A 25468-nucleotide genomic window follows, 5' to 3' on the forward strand; every position below is an offset into this window, starting at 1 on the left:
TAAAATTTAACTTCAGTCTTTGGAACCTTTTGTAATGCAGGTACATGCAGTGAATTCTCTCAGCCTTTGTCTATCTGAACATGTCTTAATTTTACCATCATTTTTGAGAGATCTTCTTGATATACAATTGATATACAATTCAAGGTAGTTGATTTTTTTTCTTCCAGTACTTTAATGATATCATTCCATTGTCTTTTGTCCTTCATTGTTTCTGATGGAAAGTCAGGCATAACTTGTATCATTGGTTTCATGTGTATAGCATGTCATTTCTCTCTGCTTTAAAACTTACTTTCGTATTTGGTTTTCAGATATTTGACTTTGGTGTACCCAGATATTTTATTTATTATTTTGTTTTTTATTATCTTACTGAGATTTGTTGATCTTTTTGTATTTATGTGTTTAATCAGTTTTGTAAAATTACTGGCCATTACCCCTTAAATATTTCACTATTCCTATTTTCTGTCCTTTTGGGACTCCAATAGCACCTATAGTGGGATGTTTAATATTGTTCCTCAGATTTCAGATATTCTATTTTTTTCCCCTTTTTAAAAAATAGTTTCTGTAGACCTGTTCTCAAATATTTAGTTTCTTCCTGCTACAGTGTCGAATGTGCTATTCGGCTCATGAGGTGAATTCTTCATTTCAGGTATAATTTTTACTTCCAGAATTTTGATTTGTTTCTTTTTGGTTTCCATCTCTTTGCTGAAATTCCCCATGGGCAAATGTGTATTGTCTGCATTTCTCAGTAGGTGCTTTAACATATTTATCATTTTAAAATGCCTGGTTGATAATTCCTCTTTTTGGGTCTGTTTCCAATTATTGTTTTCTTCCTTAACTTCTCATAGGCCACATTTTGTTGCTGCTTCATGTGACTTGTAATTTTTTATTTTATGGCAGTCATTTTCTTTAAAATAATAGTAGAGATTAAAATAAGAAACATTTAATCCCATAAAAGGATATATTCTTTCAGGTCACTAAGAAGAAAGCACTAATTTGTAATTGATTTGGGTCAAGGCTTTGTTGCTGCTTTAATTTGATTTAGTTCTCCACTGGATTCACATGTTTTGAGGGCAGGATTAGGACTTTTTCTTCAGCAAGGATTGGAATTGAACACTGGTGGATTTCAGGTATCTCTTTTCACTTTATAGATGAACTTCCTGATTAGAACTCTCTCCTTACTTTGTAGCCTACTGTCATATTTTTGAGTCTTTCAGAACTTCTGTTTGCTTTGAAGTTCTACTTCCAGTTTTATATGTTGGAGATAATTGCCCTGATAGTCTGCTCTTGGTTTTTGGAAGGCTGTTGCAGTAGACTCGAGAAGACTGGAGCTCCTCAATGGGATTTTTTTTTTTTTCTGTTTTTCTCCTCCAGCTCTAGCATTTGAAAGCATCTGTAGTGCTTGTTAAAGGCCCCCAGTGCTTTGATATTTAGTAACATAGTACAACACTTTTCTCCATTGTGCTTCCTGTGCCATATCATAGAGACTATTCTATATCCAAAAATTTCTCAGACCTTTTTAGGGCTGTGTAATACTTCACTATGTGGATGTAAGCTAGGTTATTCAGTCATTTCTTTTTGGACAGGCCATTGTTTCCAGTCTTTTGCTGTTATAAGTAGTGCTTCAGTGAATAGTTTAACATGTTTTATAGCCTGCTAACCTTTGAGATAGAGTCTTAGAGGTTAATTGCTAGGTCTGAGAGAAAAGGCATTTATAATTTTGGAGAAATTTCTTAAGGGGAGAGAAACAAGGCATTCTATGAAAGGGGAACAGTGTAAACAAAACCATTAAGGTGGAAACACCCCAGTTTGTTCAGAGGTGTATGAGACAACTGGTCTTGTTGGTATGAGGCATGCAGAGGGAGGGGAGGCAGAGAGATAACGTCAGAACTTATGACATTGATTAACATTATAAAAAACTTGGCCTGCTTTTGACTAAGAAAATAATATACTCCAATGACAATTTAGGAGACAAAGATTATCCAATTGTCCATGGTTATTGGAGAAGTGTTTTGATCCAAGGAAACTGACTAGGAAATTATTGGACTAGTGCAGGTACAAGATAAAATTTTCTATAGAAAGAAGTGGAGAAAATGGTCCAAGAAAATGGAAAAATTCTTCGCCTGTTTCAGTTGTTTATATTCATGATTCCATCTCCTAGAAGCTTCAGGCACTTATGGGTACTGTTTTTTTTTTTTCCCCCTTCATGAGCTACTTCTTGTGACTTACGAAGGAAGAAACATATGGGGCATATTATGCTACCATATAGGGAAATTTTACTAAGAGATAATCAACATCTTAAAATAAAATTCAATATATCACTCTCATCAGTAGCAAGAGAAACAGAAAATATCCATAGAAATATTTAAAAAAAATTTTTTTTTAGATGTTGATAGACCTTTATTTTATTCATTTATTTATATATGGTACTGAGAATCAAACCTAGTTCCTCACACATGCTAGGCAAGTGCTCTACCACTGAGCCACAACCCAGCCCCAGAATCTTCTGTTAGAGCTTCATTAAGATTAAAGAGATTAATTGAAGGGTTATGGGTATGTATCAGTGATGGCAGAGGATATACTGTAGTAATAAATAGCCTAAACAAGATTTCCATGGAATAAAGCATCAAAACTTTCATTTCCCCCCTCATACTGTGTGTCCATTTTGGAGGAAATGGAGAGAAAAGCTGACTGTAGACCCTCAGGGGGCTAAACTAATAGAACTGCTGTCATTTTGACAATTGCTAGCCCTATAAAAGAGAGAAGTGAAAGGTTGTGAGCTCTGTCTCTTAAGAGCTTCTCTCTGGAAGTGTCACAAGTTACTTAAGTCAATATATGAACTCAACAAATCACATGGCCATATCTATTTCTTGAGGTGGAGAAATACTATCTTCCTGTGGTCCAGAAGGCAAGAAGCCAGAAGATGTGTGATTGACCCTAATCACAGAATCATATGAATGATCTTATGAAAGCTATAGACTCTCCCTTCCCCAAAATACAAAGATGTAAATACTTGTGGTACAATTTCAAATGGTTCACAGGGATCCTGAAACTCAAATACTGGATCTATAAAAGTCTAACTACAGAAAAAGAACGTTAGTTCTAAATTATATACTCATTGGTAATTTCTCTATCAACGCTGATCTAAGATATGCCCCTTTCTAAAAAAAATGGCAGTTCTTTCCACCTACTATGTGAAATGCCATGAGGATCCAAACAGTATTAGATTCTGGGGATATGTTCTAGGGCAGCATAATCTGGCACAGTTAGTCAAGCTTTCACTTGGACATACTGTCATTTCTTAGCAATGTGATTGGGGCAAGTTACTTAACATTCTGCATCTCAATTTTGACTTCTTTAAAACAGAAGACCTGCTTCACAGGGTTGCTGAATATTTAAAGGATTAGATATTCATGGTTAAGGGCCATAATATAGTTTATACCTAAACAATTTTTCAAAGGTGGGTGGCATCATATGTATATATATATATATATGAGACTGAGAAAAGTGGTGATAACTGTGGAACCTAAAGAATTATGAGAAAAAGGTCATCCTGCATAATCCCACAAAGAGACAGGCTGGGCCTGCCTACTGATTTATGGCCTAATTGCAAAATCAAGCAATATGAGAATATTGAGTATTGACAGTTAGGTGACTGGCAAGGGTAAGTGCCCAGTGATTAAGAAGCAAGTGCCATGAATTCAGTTTAGGAAGAGATTGCCATGGGTGGGGAGATCATGGAAAGACTTCGTAGAAAAGGTGAAGTTTAAACTTGAGGAATGGAATTTATTCTGGTGGAGTGCAGGAGGCTGACATTTTGGTTAGAAGGACTGATGGCACAAAGCCACGGCATTAAGTGAGATGACATATGTGAACACACATGAGTTTGTCAAGCACCTGGGAAAAGCCTAACAGGATTGTAATTGTCAGGCTCAGACCAGAGAATGGGGAGAAGGGTGGTTAAGCACTGGGGCCCTTGGAGGGGCTGAGTGTGGAAGAAGACCCAATTCTAGGTGGGTAACAGGGAGAGGGGCCTGGGCCTAGGCCTAGGCAATTCAAAAATTGACAGTCCAACTCAATCTACCACCTAATCAGTTAATACCACTGTTCCTCAGAGAGTCAGAGCCCCTATGAGTTTTTTCAGGTCTTCTAGTTAAAACCAAAAAGTATCTGAAATCTACCATTTCAGGGCTCTTTTCTTTTTCTTTTTCTTTTTGACAGTGCTGGAGATTGAATTCAGGGCCGTGTTCATGCCAGGCATGCACTCAACCATTGGGCCATATCCCTAGCTCTGGGGATTTTCATTTTAATCAGAACCATAGTAGTAAGCTAAAGCCATAGGTGTCTCAATGATGGATAAGCATATTGTTTTAAGTAGTGATAGGAGCCTGTGTGGCTTTCCAAAGTTAGGCCCCCTGTTCACAGTTGTTTTGCCCCACACTTTATTGACATTCTGACACTGACTCCTTCATCACTGGATAAAGAGGCAAAAGAGGACAAAGAGGCAAAAAGTCCCCACCCTCAGGAGAATTGAGTGCTTGCCATTTTTGCCTTTTTTTAAATAATCATGGATGCTAAGAAAACAATATTGAACCAAGTGCTCATCTTCTGCTTTGGGACACTAACTTGGTATTATTTTTTCTTTAAACTCATGTGTAGTGGTAATTAAAAAAAAAAATAATTTAGTCCCCTTTGCAACTCCAAATCAGGCATTTTTGGCAAAGGGGCAATCTGAGGACCAAAAAGTTATTACTGCCCTTTCTATATCGGATTGCTTCCTCATGGTTATTATTTTATTGCCTCTTTTCTTGTATCTTATCAGAGGGGAATAAAGGCCTGTAGGTACCTATAGATATCTTTATAGGCCTAAGTTACCTAGAAAGGCATGTGAATCCTGGTAGGACTGAGTCTGTTAGATTTTAATGTAAGAGGTAAGTCTCCCCTCCGATTTTTCTATTCTATCTATAGGTCTTCCTAAGGGAGCCTTGAAAGATAGGGTGAGCAAGTTTTCATGTATTTTGTCTTCTGACATAAAATTTACTTTAATGAATCTGAAAAATCATCTCATCTGCCCGTGCTTTATTAAAAATACAATCTTTATTTTATTTATTTATTTTTATGTGGTGTTGAGAATTGAACCCAGTGCCTCACATGTGCTAGACAGGCTCTCTACCATTGAGCCACAACCCCAGCCGCTACCCTTGCTTTTTGATAAGAGTGAACACTGTGCATTCATATGATAAATCATGCAGATTATTCCACTTTTTTCCTGCTTAAATCGATCTGCTAGAATTATTAATAAGACAAGTGTGTTTAAGTAAAGATGAGACTGAAAAGTATTTCGGCCACTGAAGTACAAATTCACCTGAAGACTGAATGGTTCCCACAAATCTAGACAAGGTTGAAAATTCCAGTAGATATCCTTCAACTAGAAAACTGCACCCTTCCTTAAGAGCATCTCAGTCTCCCATTGGGGAATTTCTCCTCTCCTGTGAGTGAAAGAAAGTTTGGCCAGGGGGGTGCCATGCTAGTGGAGCCCCTTTTATGTGGGACAAAACATCAGGGGAGGAAAGTGTAATCTAACTCCTCCCTTCTCTCTGTTGCTTGCACTACTCCAATTCCTATATCCTGCTAAACTCATTCTTGCTTCTGGCTTTTGCCATTGCTGTTAACCTTGGAGTGCTGGTTTCCTAGGTGGTCCTGTGGCCCAATCCCTCACTTGCTACAGATCCTGGTCAAATGTTGTCTTCTAAAAAGTGCCTTTGCTGATCATGATACATACAGTAGTCACAGCTTTCTATCTCTGGTCCTGCATATTCTTGTTTTCCTTTACTGTCTCCTTACTGCTTTTATGTCTGACTCCCCACCAGAATTTGTAAGTGCCATGAAGGTGGAGACTGTTTAATCTACAGTTGTATTCCAGCATCTTAGAAGAGTTCTGAGCTGTTATAGATGTGAGGTTTAGGTGTGAGGTGTCCTCCAAAAGCTCATGTGTAAAACAATTCAAGGTTTAGTGTTGAAATGATTGGATTGTGAGAGCCTTAATCCAATCAGTGAATTAATCCCCTGGTAGAGATTAACTGAGTGGTAACTAGAGGCAAGGAGGGTGTGGCTGGAGGAGCTGGGCTCCTGGGGGAGTGCCTTTGGGATATATTTTGTATCTGGCAATTGGAGTCTCTCTCTCTCTCTGCTTCCTGGTGCTTTTCTCTGTCACATCCTTCTGCCATGCTGGTCTGCCTCCCGGAGGGCCCTGAGGATTAGAGTTGGCTATCTATGGACTGGGATCTTTGAAACATGAGCTCCCAAATAAATTTTTCCTCCACAAAATTGTTCTTGTCAGGTCTTTCAGTCACAGCAGCAAAAGACTGACTAAAACATAAGCCTTTGATTACACAATAATGATCCATTTTCTCCTTTTTTCCAGTAGAACTAGGGGCAGGATTGACCTGACACCGGCCAGATTATCTCTCCTGGCGTTTTGACTATTGACAAAGCAATCTGGGAGGAAGGTGGCACTGGGAGAAACTGCCAAAGTCCAGTGATGCCCTGTCCTACCCCAGACTGGGAATTCTGTCTCCACTGTTTGACGCTCGGTGGGCTCTCTCCTCCAACCTAGTTCCCCAGCCTTTGTCACTTCTATGGCATACTACCTGATTGTCCTTCTCATAAATCCCCTTTTGTCTGAGCTGGCGGGAATCTTCGTTTCTTTCAAGAAGAACCCTAACTGATACTCATATGGGAACACATGTTTCTCCAGTCCCAGACACAGCACCCAGAAGGTGCCCTGAGAACATATTGATATGCTCCTTGTGTGTGGCTTGTGGAACCAGTCACACTATTTTATAGCCTACAATTAATATTTTATCCCTTTAGGTGCCACCTGAATGTAGTGGGACTATTTAATTATAGGTAATTTTCATCATTCTCTTTGCTGCCCCTGCCACTGCTTTGTGGCTTGTTACATATCCCTACTTCAAATTTTTGCTCAGTTTTTGCTTTTGCCATGTATATTTTATTTCTTCCCTCAGAAAGAACCCTGTTTAATGTGCATGCATTTTAAAAGTAATTAGATTTTGTACTATCATTTGTAGTTAATGGCAACATTCAAATGTTTTGTAGAAACAAAGATTGAGAATGGCTGATGTGGAAGCACAGACTTGAGTTTTTTCCAACACTCAAGGCTACAAGGCACTCAGTCCTTCCATCTTGAATATTGTTTCTAGGCTGAAGGGAAAAAAACCCCACATTATTATAGAAAAATCAGTAAAAACCCTGAATTAACTTTTTAGGACTATATACCTTGAACATTAAATAGTGTTTTTGGTACTTGCCCAGTCCAAAAGCCTTTTCTCCACATTTGGTACCTATGAAAATGTGTGGTACCAGTAAACAGTAAGCATTTTGTTTAAATATTAAACTTTAAAGTGCTCCATCAATTTTTAATGTGCAAGCTATCCTTGAAAGGCTCCACTAGGTTGCTTTTCCCCATCAGAAAAACACTTGAGGGTCATTAGCCAAGCTCTCGGGTTACAAGGAAAAGGCCCACCACGCTGCAAACCTTCCTCAGAGCCTCTCTGGAAAGCCGATCCGTGGGAGAGGCTCCGAACCACTTAAAGCCTCTATTTCCAAAACCGTTTTAACCAGTCATATTGTCAGGAAGTTGCAACCCCAGGAACTTCTTCAGTCAACAGACATTAGGCTTCCCTTTTACAAAGAACTGCTGATGGGAGGGGAATCTTCTAGAGCATGCCAGTGCAGCAGTTTTCATTAGTGGAATTGGGACTCTAGTGAGAATGTATTGCAGGGAGAGTTGACTTTATTTCCCCCAAACTTGTCATCTCATGAGTCTTTGTAAGATTTGAACGAGTAGCTGTTGATCATCTGGACTAACTGGATTTCTGAGTTAAGTGTTGTCATAGATCCATGTCCCCACTCTTTATCCTTTTTTTAAAAATTTTTTTTTAGTTGCAGATGCATACAATATCTTTATTTATTTTTATGTAGTGCTGAGTATCGAATTCAGTACCTCACACGTGCAAGGCAAATGCTCTACCACCGAGCTACAGCCCCAGCCCCATCTTTATCCTTAAAGTAATTGAAATAAAGAGTTTTAGGGAGTGATAAGAGGATTTACAGAGGGCAGGTGCAAGAGAAAGATCAGAAACAAGATACCTGCATTGGTTCTCAAGCAGGAATATGCTGGTGGTTAGAGAGGGAAAACACTGTATTAGCTCTGTGTTACTATAAAAATACCTGAGGTAATTAATTTGCAAAGAAAAAAGACTTATTTTGGTTCATGGCTTTGGAGGTTCCAGCCCAGGATCAGGTGGCCCCATTGCTTTGGGCCTCTGACGAAGCCGCACATTATGGCAGGCAGACATGGTGGAACAGAACACTTAGCTCATGATCTAGAGAGAAAAGTGAAGCAAGAAGAGACCAGAGTTTCACAATCCCCTTCAAGGGCAGGCCTCCAATGATGTAAGGACCTCCTATGAAGCTCTTCCTCCTAAGGACTCAACCATGTACCAACAGAACCACCCTGGGTGTCCTCAATGCATGGACCTTTGAGGAGAATTCAGCATCCAAACTGTAATAAGCACCAAACATAGACTTCATTTATGACATTCATTTATTCATTCACTTGTTTGTTCATTTGTTGAAGCAGTTTCTTGTGTTTCAAGGCCTGAAAATCCTTGCTGTGTGTCTTGGGGATGTCAGTTAGCTAGTGCACTTGCAACTGGGAGCTGTGGGGAGGGTGGTGTGAGGTGGGTTGAATTTGGAGGTTGTAGTGTCCTTGGCCTGTGCATCTGCCAGAACGGTCTCAGCACTTCAGCCATGCCGTTAGGGTAAAAGGCTTGTGCATCACCCAGAGTCCATTCTGGGCTTAAAAGATTCTGAAAAACACATAAGTGTTATTGTTTTAAGCCTTCTAATACTACACTTTCGTAAGACTTTGTTGCCAAAGTCATTTGGAATACAAGTATGACAAAGAGGACTTGAAATTCAGAAATAAAAGTAGATGGAATGATTTGAAAGCTGGCTTTTTGAACTTTGAGAACCAAGCATTACATAATGAAGTACAATTTCGGTACAAACTAAATTGTGATTAACACAGAAAGGGAAGAAAACTATGTTTTTTTGTGTCATCCAATTTTCTTCTTCAATGTTAATAATACTATAGTACAGAATCAAATCCAGGAAACTGACATTGGTGCCATTCACAGAGATTTTTCCAATTTCACCAAATTGGATTATTGCATTGAGTTTCTAGTTGTACTACTGCCTTCCAATCTTGTCTGAAACAAAGTCATTTTCTGCATTGCTGCAAAATGATCTATCTAGAATGCAGCCCAATCATGTTATTCCTCTGCTTAAAAAGATGCTTAGTTTACCGTCTTCTCCAGAGGGAAGTTCGGGTTCTTTAGCATCATGTATATAATCTTTAGTATATCTTCCTCAGCATCCTTTGTCCCTGCATCTCCACACCAGACATTAGCTCCAACCATTCTAATCTACTTGCAGCTTCTCAAATGTATTATGCTTCCTTGATTCTTTTGCTTTGCTCAGGATGTTTTTCCAGGCTTCTCTGCTTGAGGCTTCTGCTCTGTACTCAAGATTGAACAAAAAAACCAACTGTTCCAAGGAGATCCCTTGCCTGCCCAGGTAGGTGGCTTCTTCGCTTACACAACATTCTATAATCACTTGGTCCAGGCAGGGACTATATCTGTAGAACTTAATTTATTTCTACGGCTTAACAAAGTATGTGGCCTGTAGTTTACAAACATTGTGGAATAAATGAATGAATCTTAGTAATTAAATATCAATATTGACAGTGTCTGTTTGTCCATCCTCTCTAAACTAATCTCTTGAGGCTTGGCACTACTTCTAGTCTCTATCCACAGAATGCTCACCTTATAGGACATTCTCAATAAATCTTTGATGGACAAACAAATGAAGCAAAGTATACCTCTCTGTTAGTGGTGCACTTTAAGTTCATCTCTCTTCCTTTGCTTATCTCTAGACATGAGCACTGAGACCACCTGTGAAAAAATTGTGGGAAAGAACAGAAATTATTGATGGTTTAAGACATTCGTATGGCTGAGTGGGCCCTTCTGGCTCAGGTCTGTTGTGTCTTCCCTGAGCTGCCACAGGAAGGCCTTCTGCCCACTTATGCTGTTCATAATTTAACAGGAGAACATACTGACCTTTCCACTATTGGACAGTCACTGAGTGACAAAAACAACATATCCTCATCTAGCTTGAAGTCAGATCTTGCTTTGAGCTACTGTTGATACAAAAAGAGATGCTAACCTCTTGGTTAATCCTTTCTGAAATCTATGAGGTTCTTCATGGTATTAGTAACATAGCTGAATCAAATTTATTGAACAAATTTCTATTATAAACTTCTCATAGATGCACATCAAATGCAGTGTGCAGTATGTGAAAATTGACCAGGTGCCCTTAAGCGACATATGGAGTAGCTCTCATTTTCATCACTTCTCCTGTAGGTTCTCTTACCCTTGCCACAGAAGAGTCCCTGCCAACCTCTTGCTGCCCTGGATCCACTGTATGCCACATAATCCTAGCATCCTGAAATAAGTGAGATTTACTAGGGATATATATATGTGTGTGTGTGTGTGTGTGTGTGTGTGTGTGTGTGAATACATATATATATATATATATATATATATATCAATCATATGTCCCCTGCAAAACACTCATTTGCTTTCAGTGAAGAAACTATGGACAAAAGAGGGAAGGGCAGGCTGTTGGGATAACCTGGGTCTCTTGTGATCATCTGTGTAATGATTATTAACATCATTCTAATTCAGCTACTTCATCCCATGGTCACAACTTGGACCTTGTCGTTGCCAACAATCGTTCCATCTGAAGTCTCAATTTCAGATATCCTGTTTTCTGGTGGCGAACCTTCAGTCCTTCTAGTTGGCTTGCTGGGATAACCCCTTGGTGCCATCTTTGATGTTATCTGAGCAGTCCACCCATAGATCGCCCATCCTTTTTTTCTCACTGTTTTTCCTTCCCATTTTGGTAGATTCCATGGTTCAATACAATCAGTCCTTTGCAGATACCATCACCTTTCTTCCCCTTCTCTATCTGTGACATTCACCTGACAAAACCCCAACCTTAGGAGAACAGTGTCACCTCTTTTCTGTGTCTCCATCTGAGAAGTTCTGTGTTGCTGGACAGAATTGCATAAGCAAATGGCCTATGCTCAACTGTGAATTCATGAGCTGAGATCTCAAGTTGGCATTAATCCCACTTTGTTGTCTTCTTCTTAGTATCATTTTCTTTTTAGTAACATTTTCCCCGTCTTATTTAATTTCTCTGGGTGTATATAACTTTTTTATGAATTTCAAATGATATCACAGATGTCATTTTTAAAAATTCTTGAATGTTTAAATATGTCCCATGGTCCTTCTTCCACTATCATTCTTAGCCAATGACTCACCCTTACCTCAGACTTATAGTCCCTCATCATCAAAACCTGCAGATGGACCTGCCTTGTACTTGTCTTCTCCTTGTGCCCTTGGGGACAAGGTCAATCCTTTTCTTGTCTCTGAATTTTATCTGAATCACTTTCAATTTCTTCCTGTTGTCAATATCCCAGGAAGAATTGTGTTAGCAGTATGAAAAGAAGAACATCATAAACATTCCCTCTTAATATAATTATAATTGTTCATTTAGATCTAATAGGTTCATTTTTGTATTGATTTTTTTTTCCTGCAGAAAGTCATACAGACTACTTTCAGAAAATTCTCTGCCCTTTCAACTACAGTGCCTGATTTTCTATCATGGTAAATTTTCACTTTCCTGAATGATTTTAAAATATCTCATATTCTAGTCTTATTTTGAGCTATACAACCCACAGTTCCTTTAGTGAGACAGGTCTCCTCACTCTGTCATGACATACATTCTTTAATGTCTTCCCTTACCCAGACACTCTCTGTTTTCTGTTCAACCATCATGTAGCAGAGAGCATTTCCATTTAAAGGATATCAGATCCCCAAGCCCCCAACACATGTTTTATAAAATTATTGAAATTTAAATAATATCTATTTTATCTTATGTTATTAAAAATAGATTGTGAAAATGTCATTAAATGTCTTATTCTACATTCATCAAAATATTTTAACTTTATTTCACAAATAATTTTAAACCTAAAGGTAGAATTTAATATAATAAATATCTATGTAACCATTACCCAGTTTCAAAAATAAACATTTTCCCCATCTTATTTAATTTACCTTTCTCTGTGTGTATATAACTTTTTTATGAATTTCAAATGATATCACAGATGTCATTTTTTAAAATTCTTGAATGTTTAAATATGTAGCTCTACCCAATACAGAAACAATTGCCCTAGTTCCAGACTACAAGTTGTTCTTTGTTGCATGTCCTGTTTCTCTCTTGTGGTCACCAGAAGTAGAACAAGGAAATCAGAAAACACATTTGAAGGGAATCTCAAATTCAAAGCTGAGCCCAATCCAGGATCATTAAATGTCCAGAAAACACAACTGCCGTGAAAGACACTTGATGACTCTATGACAAGAAGAATTTATACCTGAAAAAATGAAATGCAGAAGGAGCTTTGAAAGATGTGTCTTTAAAATTCTGAGAAGAATCAGGAACAAGTTCAAATATTTCAATACTCACAAAAACTGATTCTTGGAAAGGACAAAAATTGAAATAAAATTATTGCTGTCAATGAAAGTCATGCCTAAAAAAAAATAACATGAATGTTGGAAAATAAAGGAAAAATGTGCTAGACAAGTTCAAATAAAAAGAAAACAAATGTTATAATATTAATAATTGAAATAAAACTCAAGGCCAAATAACAACAAATAAGTCAAATAAAAAAATAAATAATTGATATGTGCAACTCACTAAAACTTAATACTATCAAAAAACTTCATCACCAAAAGTGTAGACTCACATAATAGAAAGAAAAAACCCATAAAAATACCAAGATAAATAAATTATAATTGTTGCAGGAGATTTCAGAAATTATCAGATTAAGGAAATAAGATTTGAAAGTTTTGAATAAGATAACAAACTATAGCCATAAGTATTTAATTGTGAATGTAATTTCTGTGTTTATGATTTTGTATTCATAAAATAGAAAAAAAAAATTAAAATAGGGCATTCACAACTATTCGCCAGCAATTAAACATGAATAAAACATATCTCAACATATATTCTTTTTTTATTTTTTATTTTTTTTATTGTAAACAAATGGGATACATGTTGTTTCTCTGTACATGGCGTAAAGGCATACCATTTGTGTAATCATAAATTTACATAGGGTATTGTTGTTTGATTCATTCTGTTATTTTTTCCCTTCCCCCCACCCCTCCCACCCCTCTTTTCCCTCTATACAGTCCTTCCTTCCTCCATTCTTGCCCCCCTCCCTAACCCTAACTCTAACCCTAACACTAACCCCTCCCTCCCCCCATTATGTGTCCTCATCCACTTATTAGCGATATCATTTGACCTTTGGTTTTTTGAGATTGGCTTATCTCACTTAGCATGATATTCTCCAGTTTCATCCATTTGCCTGCAAATGCCATAATTTTATCATTCTTTATGGCTGAGTAATATTCCATTGTATACATATACCGCAGTTTCTTTATCCATTCATCAATTGAAGGACATCTAGGTTGGTTCCACAATCTGGCTATTGTGAATTGAGCAGCTATGAACATTGATGTGGCTGTATCTCTGTAGTATGCTGATTTTAAGTCCTTTGGGTATAGGCCAAGGAGTGGGATAGCTGGGTCAAGTGGTGGTTCCATTCCAAGTTTTCTAAGGAATCTCCACACTGCTTTCCAGAGTGGCTGCACTAATTTGCAGCCCCAGCAGCAATGTATTCAACATATATTCTGAGAAATCAAATTATTCAGTCTATTTCCATCAGATATGATATAAAAATTGGCCATGAATATGAAAACTTCCAGGAAAAATTATATTTTATTTGAAATAATAACATGCCTCTTTCTCTTATAAAATGACAAATACTGTTTCTTTCAGAAAAAATAACAAAATGGGTAAAACGTTGGCATGTCTAATGAAGAAAAACATTGTCTTATAAACTGCATTGAAAATAAGAAGTATAATTTAACTACAGATCTGGAGAGTATTCTGTGATGAATTCCTTTATTCAATTTATACCTATTAATCTCCTATGTTAATATACTATTTAATACTATAAATTTTAGTATTTAGGTAAATTGTTCAAATTCTTAAAATATTACTTAAAATTAACTCAAGAAATAGAAAATATGGATAGGAAAATAAAATTTAAGAAATTGAAATGTAATCAAAGATCTATTTCTTTTTTGTTTCTTTTCTCTTAAATTTTTTTTTTTTTTTTTAGTTATAGGTGGACACAATACCTTTATCTTATTTATTTGTTTTTATGTGGTGCCAAGGATCAAACCCAGTTCCTCACATGTGCTGGGCAAGCTCTCTACCACTGAGCCACAACTCTAGTCCGAAGATATATATTTCTTTAAAAATTGCCAGACCAAGGGGATACCCACCAAATTTTTATGAAATACATAATTCCTTTGTTATTTAAACTCCAGAGAATCTAAAACATGGAAAACAATTCTAACACATTCTGTGAAGCCAGGGTGATTCTCATGTAAAAATTAAAGATTGTGCACAGAGAAGAGAAACCAGAGGCAAAAGTCACTAAAATCTTGAAGTGTAGAATTCCCAAATGAAAGCTGACAAATAACCCACACATTTAAAAATAGCATTAAAGGTTAATTAAAATAGATTATGACCAGGGGTAATGTTTACAGAAGAAACAGAACGAGATTTCAATGACGTTATATATGATGAGGAAGGACTGAAACCTTTCTCTTTACTCTGGGTAAGAAGATATGATACTAATCACCACTGTTCATACCGCTGGTTCTGGCTAATACAGTAACACACAGAAACGAATCAGGCGTGTAAATATTTGAAGGGAAGAGGGAAAAAATTCTATTATTACATTTTCAGACCACGTGGCTATCTTCCTAGAAGATATAAGACAATGAAATAGCACAATGCTAGAATTCTTTGCTGCTAGAGCTATTAGATAAAAGATTAAAATGTAAAAAAACAGTAGGTTTTCCATATATGACCCTAATCAATTAGACCATCTAGTTTGCAATACAAACAAAAAATATGAAATGGTTGTGAACAAGTCTTAGAGTATCTGTGCCATACTACTGAAGTGACAAAAATAATAACAATAAAATGGTATTGAATGAAATGAAAGAAGGTCCAAAGGAATGATGAGAAATATCATGTTTCAGAATTGGAAAATGCACTGTTTTGGTCTCAGGAATGAACCCAGAGGTGTTCTACACTGGACTATGTCCCCAGTTTTTTTTTTTTTTTAATTTTTTACTTTAAAGTAGAGTTTCATTAAATTGCTAAGGCTGGCCTTGAACTTATAGTCCTCCTGCCTCAGCCTCCCAAGTTGCTTGAGTTAGGCATGTGCAACCACATCCATCTGGAAAACACACTATTTTGGGAGGGGTAGTTCTCCACAAATATATTTATATGTTCAATTCCAGGCAAATCTTGCCATGTAGACTATAAAAATCATCTGGTCTTGTTTTAAAAGGTGAATTAAAAATGATATTTTCATATCTCTGCTTTTAGATATCATCCCAAAGCAAAAATAACTAAAATAAAACAAAACAACCCAGGGAAACAGAAACAGAAGCACTGTTTTCAATGTGAGATGCATTTGTAATTCTGAATCACAGTTTAGGAGAAGTAGCAAACCAATTCAGTAGAATGTAAATAGGGATACAGGAAGATGCCGGGAGGACCCTCTGAACGAATTCAAACGAAACTGATAAAGCACCATAATACAAAGTAAATGCTATTTCTTAGAGGCAAAGTCAGCAAACCTAATAAGGCCAGAATGGAGTCACGGGTTCCCTTTACTTTATGTAAAGAGGGTGGTTGGGGCTGAACACAGAGTCACTGTGACCAGTTTCACTTAAGAAGCCTTTCTGCCAGGTGGGCAGTATAGATGGAAGGGACTACATGTGCACAGCCCAAAAGCTGTTGGCTTTTATTGTCTGATCAATAAACAAAGAGAGAAGGTGAAGATAGCTGTTATTAGGAATAAAAAGAAAGACTATATCATACAGACCCTGAAAAGTAAAAGGATTCTATGAACAAATTCATAAGTTTGAACCTGAAAATTTAGATGAAGGAGAAAAATTATTAAGAAAATAGAATTTACCTAAAATTGCTACAAGAAATGTAAAATCTGCACAGTTCTATATCTATGGAAGTATTGGGACTGGGTATGTAATTATGTAATTTAAAACCTTTTAACAACAAAATCCCTTCCTTTAAAGACAACTTCTTAAAGACAAATAAAGAGGAAACTCATTCTCAGGTGAATTCTACCCCTCATCAAATAACACTAAAGTTAATACAGACTCTTCTAGAGAAGAGAGAAAAAAGGAAAATTTCACAAATTTTACAATTTTTTGATGCTTACAGAATTTTGACCCCAAAATGTGCAATATATATATAATATATATAATATAGTATATATAATATATATATATATATATATATATATATAGAGAGAGAGAGAGAGAGAGAGAGAGAGAGAGAGAGAGAGGTGGGGGGAGAGAGAGAGATCTAACATTTTTCATGAGTACTGAAGCCAAAAATCCCCAACAAATTATTAGGAAATTGAATCTAGTGATACTTAGAAGGATAATAGATCATGACCAAATGTAGTTTATTTAGAGAAGGAGAAACTGGATTAGCATTTAAAAGACAGTAGATAATGGTTGCCAGAGGCTGGGGGAAGAGGGTAGATGGGAGATTCAACATCATGAATACGTCAATTCTCCCTAAATTAATCTGTAAATTTGACATGATCCCTTTTTCCCCAAATAACCAGAAGGCTTTTTATTGGAACTTGACAGTCTAAAAGAATAAACAAGCAAGAATGATGGGCAAAAACAAAAACATTTTTAAAAAAGACAGAAGATATTTGTCTTATCAAGCATTGAAATATATAAATCACAAAAGAATAATAAGTGGTACTTAAATAATACAGTAATTAAGAATATGATAAAGATGGAATTTCAGATTATTTGAGAGTAAAAGATAGTGCTCTTTTGATTGGTAAAAATGAAAGATTACCAATATCCAATAGTGGAGAAGATGCAGAAAGAAATACGTTAGGTATGTAAACTTTCATGACTTTTGGAGAGAGCATTTCTTTAGGACCTCTTTTAGAAATATGCTTATGCCTTAACCCCATAGGTGTTCTTAGATATCTCTCTTCAGGACTATTGTTGCAGACTACTCCACTCTTAGGTATTCATTCTAGAGAAACAGTTGGACATGTGCACAAAAGGATCTTGGAAAATTTTTGTAGTAGGGGATAAACACATTATGATCAAGCATCTCTAAAAGTAAAAATGATATATATCTATATTGTGGAAGACAAAGCAGCAGTTAAAATATAGTTAAAAACGAGGAAGATCATATAAGTGGTATGTAGCATTTCAAGGACATATTTTAAAGTTGAAAAGAGAATTGAGGAATAATATACACTAAGGTCAGAAGTCTAATTTATGTGCACATGCATTGGATGATATTGTTATCTGAAGTTTATCAGGGTACCAAAAAGGGAACTGAAGCTTAGAAAGGGAAAGATGGGTATCTGGAAGACTAGCTGCGGGGAAGAGCATTTCCGGCAGAGAGAACAACAATAGCAAAGACCCTGGGGTAGAAGTATGTTATGTTGATTTGAGGAAAAGTAAGGACACCAGAGTGGGGTAAGTGAGAGATGGGGGATTGGTAAGATGCCAGAGAAGAATCAGATCTTGTAGAAGATTTTGGTTTTTATTTTGAGAGAAGTGGGAGCTACTGTAGGGTTCTGAGCACCAGGGTGACATGACTTGACTTCCATTTCAAAATAATTCACTACCATATTAGAAATTAAAGAGAGAAGGGGTGGAAGTGGGAAAAGCCAGTGATCCTGATGAGAGATGCTGGCGGTTTGGACCACCAGCAGTAGGAGTGTTGAGGAGTCGGATTCTAGATATATTTTGAAGGTAGAGTCAACAGGAATAGGATGAGGGAATAAAAGAATGAGAGAAGTCATAGGATTTGGCCCTGAGCAGCTAAAAGGAGGGGAATTATCATTAATTGAGATGGGGAAGAACAGAAGGTGAGCTTTTTGACATATTAAAAAAACCTCTGTTAGACTTTTAAATCCATATGTGAAGATGGTGAGTGGACATAAGATCCTGGAGTTCAAGGAGAAAAGGGACATGTAAATTTGTGAGTCACCGGGACACAGATGTTGCTTAAAATTGTGACACTGGGTGAGGTTACCAACAGAGGTGAGAGTGGACACAAGGTAGAAGGCTAGAACATGTGGGTGCCCAAAAAGGGAGAAGCAAAGGACCCCGTGGAGAGGACTATGGAACAACCAGAGATAGAATGGGAACCAGCAGTTTGTGGTAACCTGGAAGTCGGGTGAGTGACATAAGCCAAGGAGAAGGGTCTAATGTTGCTTTTGGGCCAAACAAGATGAGGACTGGGAATTAACCTTACATTTAGCAATGCTGTGGTCATCATCTACCTTGACAAATGAATTTTTGGTGGTAATGTGAGAGGGAGCCTTACTGGAGAGAAAATGGCGGGAGACAAGTAGAAACAACATCGCAGGTTTTTCTGAGGCATTATTTACCTGTGAAGAGAAACAGACTATGAAGCTGATTCTGGTGTGGGAGGATGTTGACGATGGTGTGGATGGTTGTTATTCTGTTGTCTTTTCTCAAGAGTGGCAAAACAATAGCATGTCTGTATGCTAAAGAGAGTGATTCAGTGGCCATGGGAAAATAGATAATGTAGGAGAGGTCAAAGGAATGCTATTACTGATAGCCCTGTAAATGCGTGTATATCAGGGGAGCTGGCTTTATCTAGCACCACGGACCATCCATCTAAATAAACAGAAAGGCAGAGTATATGTGTATGAATGTGACTCAGTGCATGAATTTGTGATAATGGGAATATGTGGAGATTTTCTGCAGATTGCTTTGGTTTTCTCAGGGAAGCAGAAAGTAATATCTTTAGGTGTGAGTGGATATAGGGAGGAGGTATTGGGAGCTTGAGGCTAAAGGAAAATGAGTGAATTAGCATGGAAAAGTGAATGGACCAGCAAAATATAATAGGACTTATTTGTAATATAGTCAGAGGGGTAAACACCTCTAACAGAGAGTAGATCTGAACCAAAATAGGTTTTGCCTTGTCTCCAGAGAAACACAACCTTTGGGTTCCTTGAGTTTCTTTCTTTGGTTTTTATGAAAACAAACTGCATGCTGTATGCATATATTGAAACATCACACTGAATCCCATTATTCTTAAAATTAATGTATGTTGATTAAAAATAAAATTTTAATTTTATTTAAAATAAAATGTAGTTCTGAGTTGGAAGACATGAGCACATACTTAAGAAGACCCAAGGCAATTTACAATTTCTTTCCCAGTATTAGGAAGCTCAGTTTGTTCCATGTAACATGACTCTTCAGAGAGAACAGTCCAGCATCAGAAAGAAGAGAGTTTATAATGTGTTGCCCTGACTTTAGTTATACTTTTGTAACCACAGAGGCATTGCTCCACATGGGTAATGGCAGAATATTCCTTTATTAGTCTGTTTTCTGTTTCTATAATGAAATAGCTGAAACTGGTTACTTTATAAAGAAAAGAGGTTTTTAGCTCAAAGTTCTGAAGACTTAAGCACATGGAACCAGCATTGGTTTGGCTCTGCTGAATGATTTCACAAAGGTGGAAGTGTGTTCAAGATGGAGAGATCACACTATGAGACAGGAAGGCTGGGGCCCCAGAAAACTAGTTAATCCCTTCCAAGGGCATACCCAGTGACCTAACAACCTCACACTAGTTACCACCTCTTAAAGGTTCACAACTTCATAGTGTCACACTAGGGACCAAGCTTTCAACACAGGAACCCTTGAGAAACAAATCACATCCAAATGATAGCAATCCTCATCATTCAAACTAAAGCTGCAGTAAGGTGTTACTGGCAAGATAGGATAAGATTAAGTGCTGTTGTTATACACTCTGTTCCTGCCTGACATTGCGTGATGGACTGAATTACTTTAAGTAATTAAATAAGGTGTTTCCAGAGCTATCCAGTTACACTCAGTCCCTCAAGGTCCTTGGTTGCTTTATGTCCAGTTTCATGACCTCCGTGACCTAATTTTTTCAACAACCTTATTATCATGTCCTTGTTAATGGACAATGACTAAGGCCATTAATTTATTTTGGCTTAGGACTTGGGCAGAGTTGTGCTGAGAAGCTAAAACTGCAAATATTTTGAGATTAGGTATGAACTTTCAATCAACTGAAGTTAAGTCAGTGATTCCAAAGAAGCTCAGTTCCCTTGGATATCAATCAACACCAACGTAAGTGAATAGTTGGGCAAATTTGTTCATAAATAATTTATGTTTATGCTTTCTTTGGTATTCTAACTATTCTTCTTAACTGATACTTGTTTTTCTCTCCTACCACATAATTTGTTGACTTGATATCTTTTTTTTTTTTTTCCTAAGGAGTTGTGTTAATTTGGGTCTCAGAGGAGAAGTGCCATGATGGTTGTATATATTCAAGAGATTTATTGGGGGAAAATGTCAGTGAGAAGAAATGGGAAGGGGCTGGGATTGGTTGGAGAGCTGTCAGACTGCCGGGTGGGACTGCTGAAGAGCAGAGAGAGGAGGAAGAATCTTAGACTGTGGTGAGGCTGGAGAGGGCACTGTAAGGCTAGTGTAACCCATCAGAGGAGTCCCGCCTCTCCCACGAACAGGTCTGTTTATTGTCACTGTCATGTTCAATGAAGGGTGAGTAGCAGTCAGTGGGAGGAAGGGCCTCAGCTCCATCATAATGATGTATTTCAGAGTACAGTAGCTGGGTCGTCAGTTATTAATTACACTAATATTATTCTGCTTAAGCTGCTGTAACAAAATACCACAGACCAGGTGGCTTTTAAACAACAGAAATTTATTTCTTATATTTCTGGAAGGTAAGAAGTCCAAGACAAGGTGCTAGCAAAGTAGATTTCATTCTGAAGCCACTCTCTTGGGTTATAGATGGTCACTGTCTCTCTGTATGCCTGGGCTTAGAAAGAGAGTGCACCCTGGTGTCTCATAGAAGGTCAATAATCCTGTGGGAGATTCCAATTTCAAATACAATCACACTGAGGTTAGGGTTTCAACATATGAAAATTGAGGGGAACACAGATATTCAGTTCCTAACAACTACCTACAGAGATTTGAGAGGTGCAGCTTTTAAAGAATGTTTTATTGCAGTGTATAATACAGAAAATTGCACAAATTTTATTTTTATAGCTCTTGTATGTGTTTGTGTGTGTGGTGCTGGGGATTGAATTGAGGAACTCCCATGTGTTAAACATGCACTCTACCATAGAACTATACTCCCAGCACCCTTTCATTTTTTTTAATGCTAAGAAAATTTTTTTTGAGATGTAATTTATGTACAATAGAATTGACAAATTTTAAGTATATATCTCAAGGTTTTTATCAATTGTACCTACTTGTTTAGTCATTATCCATGTCATATAGGACAGGTCCATTTGCTTCAGAAAGTTCTTGTGTGGACCATGCTGGCCCAATAAAGACTCTGGTTATCAAGGTTCAAGACAGCTTACTTCCAGCAAGCCCTGGTTATGATGTTGGGGGGTGTAATAGTGTCAATTTTAGGGAGAGTAATCAGAGAATACCACTCTATTTCCTGATGGTGGTCTTAGCACCTAAAGAGGATCTTCCAGTTATAATTACAGATACATATAGCAGTTCTACTGTGCTGATTTTTCAGGTTAAATGAGCTTGGGAAACTATACCTCTTAGCCCTTTCATCCTTTGACACGGATGGGTATGTGAAATTCTCAAGCAACTTACATTAAACAATCTCGTCCCTTCACATTGTAATGAGGCAACTAAAACTTCCTAAAGGATGAATAACAGTTCTTACGGGAAGCTTTTTTGGCTTCCACATTAATATTTAATGGATGGAAAAGTGCATCCATAGGATCTGTTGAGATTCTCAGAAACAGATTTACTTATTCATTCAAACTCTTATCAAATTTATTTATTTAATAAACATTTGTTGAGCTCTTACTATGTTCTATATTTTGAACTCAGTCCTAATAAAGAGAACAATTAATTAGGAACTCTAGGATCTCACAGGTAAGAGTTGGGAGGAAGAATTGCTAATTATTTCTATTGTGACTGGAGCAAAACTACTCTAAAATTCCATATCATTCCAGTCAGAATGGCAATTTTCCAGAATACAAGCAACAATAATTGTTGGCGAGGATGTGGGGAAAAAGGTACACTCATACATTGCTGGTGGGATGGCAAATTGGTACAACCATTATGGAAAGGGGTATGGAGATTCCTCAGAAAACTTGGAGTGGAGACACCATTTGACCCAGCTATCCTAATCCTCAGTTTATACCCAAAGGACTTAAAATCAGCATACTACAGTGATGCAGCCACATCAATGTTCAGAGCAGCTCAACTCACAATAGGTAAACTATAGAACCAACCGAGATGTCCTTCAACAAATGAATGGGTAAAGAAAATGTGGAATATATACACAATGGAATATTATTCAACTTTGAAGAAGAACAAAATTATGGCATTTGCAGGTAAATGGGTGAAGCTGGAGAATATGCTCAGCAAAATAAGCCAAACCCCCAAAACCAAAGCCTGAATGTTTTCTCTGATATGTGGATGCAATTCACAACAAGAGGGGGGCAGCTAGGGAAGAATAGAGTTACCTTGGATTAGGTAGAGGGGTGTGAAGGTGAGGAAGGACATGGGGGTAAGAAGGAGAGCAAAATGAATTTGACATTATTACCCTATGTGCATATATGACTACATGACAGGTGTGATTCTACATCATGTACAAACAGAAGAATGAGAAATTATACTCCATTTATGTATGATGAGTCAAAATGCATTCTACTATCATGTATAACTAAGAACGATTTTTTTTTAAAAAGTAAAAAAAATTGTGGTGGTCTCAAGGAGAGGGGAAGATGGTGCCTACTGAGAGGGCAGAGGTGCTCCCTTGGAAAAAACCAAGTTAATGTAGCTAAGGTTTAGCAACAAAAATGTATTGAAATAGTCTAGCTACTCAAGTTGGCATTAGGGGTATAGATACAAACATAGCATTTGGACAGGAAGAAAAAAAGGTCACTCTTTTTCTAATGGTACTAACAAACTCTAAGGAAAAGAGTAAAGTAGAATCAGCTCTAGCCTAGAGCAGCTCTTTATCTCAGGGACTTGACCTGAGGGGCCTGTGGTGGACTGCAGTGCTGGGGACTTTTGACATAGAGGTCCTCAGAAGAATGTCAGCCCTGGGCTTCTGCCAAGGCAATGAGGACCACACAGGGACCAGTGCAGCGAGGGGCGGGAGCAGAGTAGGAGTGAAGGGAAGACTGTGGCAAGTGCAGTCCACCCCAAGTGAAACAGGAGTTGATAGGGTCTAAATAAGAACGAAAGATACTATGATGTGTGAGTATCACGAATAGGATCTGATCATAGCAAGACACTGTGGCGGGGAGTGGAGCCAGGGCTCTGTGCAGAAATCAAGTAGCTTGAACTGACCACCCACCTGGGATGCAGGAGGAAGGAAAGGACTGGCAAGTGGGTAGGCCAGTCTCACAGGGCATGACTCGAGGCAGTCTACAGCCTAGACCTAGACAGACAGCTTTTTCTCAAGGGGAGGTTGCTTTTTCACATTCTATCAGACTAAGCCGCCTTTGGAGCCAGCTGGAGTCAGCTGAGGTATGGGTTGGGAGCCACACAGGAAGAGAGGCTCAGCAGAAATAACAGTGGCTATAAAATGTGAGAAGGTTGTAATGGAGCCATGTGCAAAGTATTATTGGGGTTCAATGGAGGAAGAAATAGTTCTCTGAGGGTTCTGGACAGGGTTTTATAGCGAGCACATTTTTTTTCCCCCTCTCATTGATTCTTTTCTTTAAAAATGTTTTAAATCTTTTTAATAAACATTTAAAGAATCAAGTTGTACTGAAGGTAATACAACCCCGAGTAGTAGTCCTGAGTACCTGTTACAAGTGCCACCCCAATCACACTCCCCCAAGGTGAGCATTTTAGCTACCTTGACTGTTTATTTTAGTATTAACCAGTGAGACTGGGGAGGTAGCTCACAGGTGGAGAGCTTGCCTAGCAATGGTGAGGCTCTGGGTTTGATCCCCAGCACAGCAATGTCCCTCACTTTTCATTGTCCAGCCTTCCGAAGTGTTTCTTGATTGAATCAACATTCAGTGCTTTCATTACTGGATCATGCAAATTTTGTTTACAGCAGAACCAAGTTTTAAAAAACACAAAAAATTTTTTATGAGTGCATTATAGATGCACACAATTGTGGGGTTTATTTGGATGTATTCATAAAGGCATGTAACATAATTTGTTCTATTTCAATCCCCAGTTCTCCTCCCTTCCCTATCCTGTTCCCTCTCCCTTATTCCTTCCCTCTATGCTACTGGTTTTCTTTCTACTAATTTATTTTTAAACTGATGCATTGTAGTTATATATAAAAGTAGAATTCATCGTAATATATTCATTACATGTGCATAGCATAGTTTGGTAATTTCATTCTGAAGTTCCTTCCCTTTCCAGTCCTTCCCCCCCCCCCCTTGAATCTTCTGCTCTAATCCATGTTTTTCCTTCTATTTTCATGAGATTCCCTTTTTAAAAATCCCTCATTTCTCTGTAGTTTCTCCTTATGAGAGAAAACATTTGACCCTTGACTTTCTGAATCTGGCTTATTTAACTTAGCATGATGTTCTCCAGTTCCATCCATTTTACCAGCAAATGACAAACTTCATTATTCTTTATGACCAAGTAAAACTCCATGTGTGTATACACCACATTTTATTTATTCAATCCTCTATTGAAGGACACGTAGGCTGGTTCCATAACTTGGTATGTGTGTATCGCTACAGTATGCTGATTTTAATTCAAAATGAAGTATTTTTAAATGTTTGTTTACTATTTTTGAATGATATTATTTTAACAAGAGTAAATTGTTATTTTATTTTAATTTTTTTGCAGTGCTAGAGATTAGATCATCAACAACTTGGATTTAACAACTTGCATGTGTCTGTGCATATCCTTTATTTTTCCTTTAGGTAAATTTTATATCTCTCAGTAGGTTTTCCACCCACATATTCAAGCACATCAAGTGATCCATGAACTTCCCTTCTTCCTCCTGGAGGCCTCTATCCTTGCTCTCCATCCTGGAAAGTGAATTGGTTGCTCTTTAGTTGACTACTCAGCAGTCATCCTAGGACATTGTGCCACCATTTTCCTTCATGCAATCCCTGATTTCTTGG

This window comes from Sciurus vulgaris (assembly GCF_902686455.1).
Source record: "Sciurus vulgaris genome assembly, chromosome: 15".
NCBI classification, from domain to species: Eukaryota; Metazoa; Chordata; class Mammalia; order Rodentia; family Sciuridae; genus Sciurus; species Sciurus vulgaris.